Here is a 6,695-nt window from a genome sequence, read left to right as displayed (position 1 = left end):
CACACACACACACACACACAATAATAATAATAATCTACCTTTCCTCTGATACATAACATGAACACTTTTTTACACTAATATTCACATACACGCCCTTTCCTTTATCCACTACTTGACTCCTTTCCGTCTAAAAACACTTATAGTGAATAGACGTTAAAATGAAGATAAAACACACACACACACACACACACACACACACACACACCTTTTTCTAAGTGTGTATCACAAGTGAGTCTTGAAGGCCTTGGCTCTCCTCCTGTTGTTGTTGTTGTTTGTTGTTGTTGTTGTTATTTGTTATTTTGGTTGTCTGTTGTTATTTGTTGTTTTTGTTATTATCATTTGTTGTTGTTATGTTTTGTTGCGGTTGTTGTTGCTATTTGTTGTAATTTGTTGTTGTTTGTTGTTGTTTGTTGTTGTTGTTGTTATTTGTTGTGTTGTTGTTTGTTGTTGTTATTATTTGTTGTTGTTGTCTGTTGCTATTTGTTGTTGTTGTTGTTGTTTGTTGTTATTATCATTTGTTGTTGTTATTTGTTGTTGTTGTCTGTTGTTATTTGTTGTTGTTGTTATTATCATTTATTGTTGTTATAATTTGTTGTTGTTGTTGTTGTTATTATTTGTTATTGTTTCTTGTTGTTGTTTTTGTTTGTTGTTGTTCTTTGTTGTTGTTTGTTGATGTTGTGGGGATTTTTTTTTTACCTCCCCTGCCTGCCTCTCAGTCAGCCGAGAGAAGCCATTGTGACTGTGTCATGCAGACAGAAAACTACAGATGACTACCAGACAACCCTCTCAAACAGAATTGGAAGTTCCCAAAGTCGACGCTACAGTTTCAGTTTCAGTTTCAAGTAGGCGTCAAAACGAACAGACTGAAAACAACAACAACAACAAGAGAATTTGCAGGGAATGTAACATGGGAACTGCTGTGGATGGATTTCATTTTGTGTTTAAAAAAAAAATGTCCGAAAAATAAACGTAATTCGAAAAAGACTGACACCAAGAGATTATCGATCACCCTCTTTCGATGTTCAGCGTGTGTAATGTATCCTGTGATTGGGAAGAATTTAAAATACAACTTGATTTTTAAAAATGATTCATAAAATTTGGAAAGGGCATATATACTTTGTCTTTACATCAGGAACATTAATATGTCAATATGCTGATTTAAAAAAAAATTATCTGCATCATTTGTAAATTATTTGTATTTGTATTTCTTTTTTTTTCTTTTTTTATCACAACAGATTTCTCTGTGTGAAATTCGGGCTGCTCTCACCCGTTGCTACGCTACAGCGCCACCCATTTTTTTGTATTTTTCCTGTGTGCAGTTTTATTTGTTTTTCCTATCGAAGTGGATTTTTCTACAGAATTTTGCCAGGAACAACCCTTTTGTTGCCGTGGGTTCTTTTACGTGCGCTAAGTGCATGCTGCACACGGGACCTCGGTTTATCGTCTCATCCGATTACATTTCTTTTTCTTTTTTTTTTAATCTATCTTAATTCTTTTTTGAAGTCATGTCTGCGTTTTTATGCTTGTTTTGATTGAGACTGCTGGAGTGATTTTGTGATTCAATATGCATATACTGCAATTACAAATTCTCCAAGCCCTTGCTCAAGGATGAAATCTATGCCATGCAGATTACAATTATGCTCCTTTTTACATGTATGTATTTTAAGTGAAAATTGCTGTTATCACAGCCGTTTAATCATGTCTCTCTCTCTCTCTCTCTCTCTCTCTCTCTCTCTCTCTCTCTCTCTCTCTCTCTCTCTCTCTCTCTCTCTCTCTCTCTGTGTGTGTGTGTGTGTGTGTGTGTGTGTGTGTGTGTGTGTGTGTGTGTGTGTTGGAGTGTAACAGTTGTAGTATTGAGAGTATGTTACTTTGTGAGTTTTATGCACCGTGTTTTTATAATATTAATGATTCTGCTTTCTGTTTCTACTACTGTTTATATGCTTTCTTGATTTACTTTAGGTACTGGATTGTAAAGTGCTTAGAGCTTGCTTATGCTTGTATTATAGCGCTATATAAAAATAAATTATTATTATTATCATTATTATTATTATTATTATTAGCTTGAATGAATCTTGAATCTGTTAATTTTTTTTATCCATATATACTACATCAAATCTGCTTTAGAAATGTCATTTTTGTTTTCGTTATTAAAGAGCAGAGTCCTGACCTACAATCCCTCCCCCCCTACCCCCCATACCCCCCCATACCCCCACCCCCCATACGCCCCTCCCCCAAAACAACAACAACAACAATAAAAAAACCGGAGCTGGTCAGTCCTTGAATTTTCTACATTGAAAGGTTACTACTCCATTGTCCTACATTGCTGGCTGAATATGAAAGTAGGCAGGTGATTTGATTTGATTTGATTTCATTTCATTTCATTTTATTCTATTTTATTTTATTTTATCCTTGTTTTGTGACGCACGCAGCAGCATTCATCCGTATGACCTGATTGCCGTGCAGACACATCAATAAATGGTCCCGCCTGCAGCTTGCTCCATTACCGCATCAATTAGTTCCACGCACATTAACTCTCTCCATACGAACGGCGAAAGAGACGACGTTAACAGCGTTTCACCCCAATTACCATCATCAAAATATTGCAAGCGGAAGGCTCTTATACTGAAGAGGTGAATGTTGACAATGAATGCCACAGTTCTGACGAAGGAAGCTAAAGGTTGCGTCATTCAGACACCCACTGGACATCCGAGGGGTCTGTGTAGAGGAGAAGAGAGGGCTGGCCGTACTGAGTGAGTTAAAAAAAAAAAAAAAAAAAAAAAAGAACCATGAAATTTGCACACGATCGATTCCCTCGTTTCCGGCCGACCGAAACACTATTATCATGCTCACCACTAGGCATCAAACGAAGCAAGCGCCATTACAATTGTGAAATCCACCAAGAGAGAGGAATTCATCCCACTCATCTGAATTCGTTTTCATTCTGGTGATGGTATCAGTGTTGCTGTTAGATACCCCCCACCCCCATCCCCACCCCCACTCCCCCAAAACACCATCCAGCCACACACCCACCCACCCCCATTCCCCCCCCAGCCCCCACTTTTCCCCTGGTATGGCCATGTTTTTCCCCACACTCTTTCCATAAATAGGTTTCAGTGAAACAAGTCCACGATTTAATACATGATTTTTTTTTTTTTTTTTTTATCCACGGAGAGACTTGAGAGAAGTACCACCCAGTGTAATTCTCTCATTTAAGCCCAGCACAATTTTTTTTTCCATGAACAAAGTTCGGTTAATAATGATAATGATAATAATGGATACTTATATAGCACACTATCCAGAAATCTCCTCAAGGTGCTTTACAAAAACGCTTTTGTTAACATGAAACATTACATCTATGTTACATGCACACACCAAAATGTGACTACACACACACACACACACACACACACACACACACACACACACACACACACACACACACACACACACACACACACTGCATACATACATTTTAACATACATGTGTATCTAACATCTACCCTAACACATACGCACACATAGGCAGGCACAAACTTACATAAACACACGCACACACAATACACATTCATATACATGCATGTAGTTATGTACACATACATATGTATATACACGTAGTCAAGCACAGCTAACGCAAAGGAAGTGGACCTCCCACAATTGAACTTATTCATTAAATTCATTATGCCCAGCACAATTCTTTCCATGAACAGATTTCAGTTCATTGATTAAGCCCAGCATAACTCTCTCCATCAACAAATTTCAGTTCGTCAGTTAAGCCAAGCACAATTCTCTCCGTAAACAAATGTCAGTTTTATGAAGCCCAGCATAATTCTCTCCATAATTTTCAGTTAATTGATCCCAGCATAATTGTCTCCATAAACAAAGTTCAGTTCATTAAGCCCCGCATATTTACGCCCGGCACAATTCTTTTCATGAACAATGTTCAGTTCATTAAGCCCAGCACAATTCTTTCCATGAACAATGTTCAGTTCATTAAGCCCAGCACAATTCTTTCCATGAACAAAGTTCAGTTCATTAAGCCCAGCACACTTCTCTCCATAAACAACAAATGTCAGTTCGTCAGTTAAGCCAAGCACAATTCTCTCCATAAACAAATGTCAGTTTTATGAAGCCCAGCATAATTATCTCCATAATTTTCAGTTAATTGATCCCAGCATAATTGTCTCCATAAACAAAGTTCAGTTCATTAAGCCCCGCATATTTACGCCCGGCACAATTCTCTCCACGAACAAATTTGAGTTCATTAAGGCCAGCACAATTCTCTCCATAAACAAATGTTAATTCGTTAAGGCCAGCACAATTCTCTCCATAAACAAATATTAATTCATTAAGGCCAGCACAATTCTCTCCATAAACAAATATTAATTCATTAAGGCCAGCACAATTCTCTCCATAAACAAATATTAATTCATTGAGGCCAGCACAATTCTCTCCATAAAAAAAGTTAATTCATTAAGCCCAGCATAATTCTCCCATAAACAAATATTAATTCATTAAGGCCAGCACAATTCTCTCCATAAACAAATGTTAATTCGTTAAGCCCAGCATAATTCTCTCCATAAACAAATGTTAATTCGTTAAGCCCAGCATAATTCTCTCCATAAACAAATGTTAATTCGTTAAGCCCAGCATAATTCTCTCCATACACAAATTTCAGTTCACAGAACCCAGCATAATTTATTCTATGTATTTATTGAGACATCTTGCTATTGCGCACATCCTTGTAATTCTCTCCACAAACACATTCCAGTTCATTAAGCCCATGCACACTTCTCTCCGTAAACAATGTTCAGTTCATTAAGCCCAGCACAAGTCTTTCCATCAACAAATTTGACCTCATTAAGCCCCAGCATAATACTCTCCATGAACATTCTTAAGTCCGCGGTAAAGGAGACGTGGCTATCGCCGCAATCACACTGCAACATTTAGCCGGTTTCTCTGGATCTAGATAGATGTACAAGTTTAGTTACACCCGCCGGGAATGTACGACACGGTCGATTCAATTTCTCTTTTATGTTCATTCTAGTTTTATAGTTTTAAAGTTGATATGGATATTGAGTATTTTGTTAAGCTAATAACATGTTGAGCCAAGTGCAAGTACTTCTAAACGTCGTATGAAGTGAAAAGGACTTCATTTTGAGAAAAGTCAAGACTGGAAATTTGTACGTTTCATCTGTGTGAACTCTCATGGTTTATTATTTTTAACTGTGAATTCCAACTGATTTTGTTGATATTTTTATGGCAGTTTGGGGCATAATCCAGTAAGTGATGAGGCGTTCACAAATCTTTCTCTAAATAAATATTTAACGGTCTCCTTCTCCAACTTTCCATCACATGTTATCGTGTATTGTCGATTGAATATAGGATTGAACGGACAGGTCAACAACTTGAAACAAAATGGCGTCCTTCGCGTTCGCGAGGAATATGAGCACACGCTTTGAATATATATCTAAATATGTGTACGCAATTGATTTTTGCCCATGACCTTCAGGGCTCAGCCAATAGATCTATAAAATCCACTCGTAGTATTGATTTTAGTATTTTCCGAAAAAGACCACTTGGGCGAATGAACATAGTGAAAGCCCTGTACACTGAGAGTAAATCACACAAGCTTTTTATGTATTTGTTATAATTTCAAAATGTAATGTTTAAGATGAGAAAGATCAGTTTAAAGCAAATTAACCCCCCTAGCATTAATTACAGATTAATTTCCCTTTTTTACTATCTGCAGCAAAGACATGCACCAGAAATATAACTCCCATGCTTAGCAAAAGAAGTTCCTGTTTGAACAAAAAACGATAAAAATGACTGCTCTTGTTGTTGTGTCAGACTATCAGATCAAAGTGCCAAGTTTAGAGAATAAAAAAAAAAATGTTTGCATATAATTTGGCTTCTTTTTTATTTTTATTTTTTGTGCCCATCCCAGAGGTGCAATATTGTTTTAAACAAGATGACTGAAAAGAACTGTATTTTTCCTATTTTTATGCCTAATTTGGTGTCAACTGACAAAGTATTTGCAGAGAAAATGTCAATGTTAAAGTTTACCACGGACACACACACACACACACACACACACACACACACAAACACACACACACACACACAGACAACCGAACACCGGGTTAAATCATAGACTCACTTTGTTTACACAAGTGAGTTAAAAACGACGAGATGTTGTTCTCACCTTGTGGAGAGGAACACCAACACAATCGTGATATAATTATCTGGTGTCCCAAAATGTGGATTTTTTTACATGCTGTTTTGAATTTGACAATACTCGCAAATTTTGCGTCCAAACGTTTAGATATTTTGCAGACTTGCTGATGATACCTTAAGGTTACTGTGTGAAAAATTTCAATGAATTCGGTTTCTCTATCACTGAGAAAATACTTGTCAAAGAGCGGTTCACTTTTTTGGGGGGGACACTCGATGTGTATGATAGTCAATCGTGTCCGACTATGACCATCAGAACAGCAGCAACAAGGGAAGAGATCACACGGAGGTCAGAAGAAGCGCTTCAGAGATACTCTGAAAGTCTCTCTGAAAGCGTTTGATATCAACCCTGACTCCTGGGAGGAATCTGCAGTGGACCGTGACAAATGGCGCGCTGCTGTGCACAAAGGCGCCAGGTTGTGCGAGGCCAACAGGACTGCTGCAGCTGTTCAGAAGAGGCAGGC

Source organism: Babylonia areolata, chromosome 16 (assembly GCF_041734735.1).
Source record: "Babylonia areolata isolate BAREFJ2019XMU chromosome 16, ASM4173473v1, whole genome shotgun sequence".
NCBI classification, from domain to species: domain Eukaryota; kingdom Metazoa; phylum Mollusca; class Gastropoda; order Neogastropoda; family Buccinidae; genus Babylonia; species Babylonia areolata.
Note: the sequence above shows the minus strand (reverse complement) of the source record.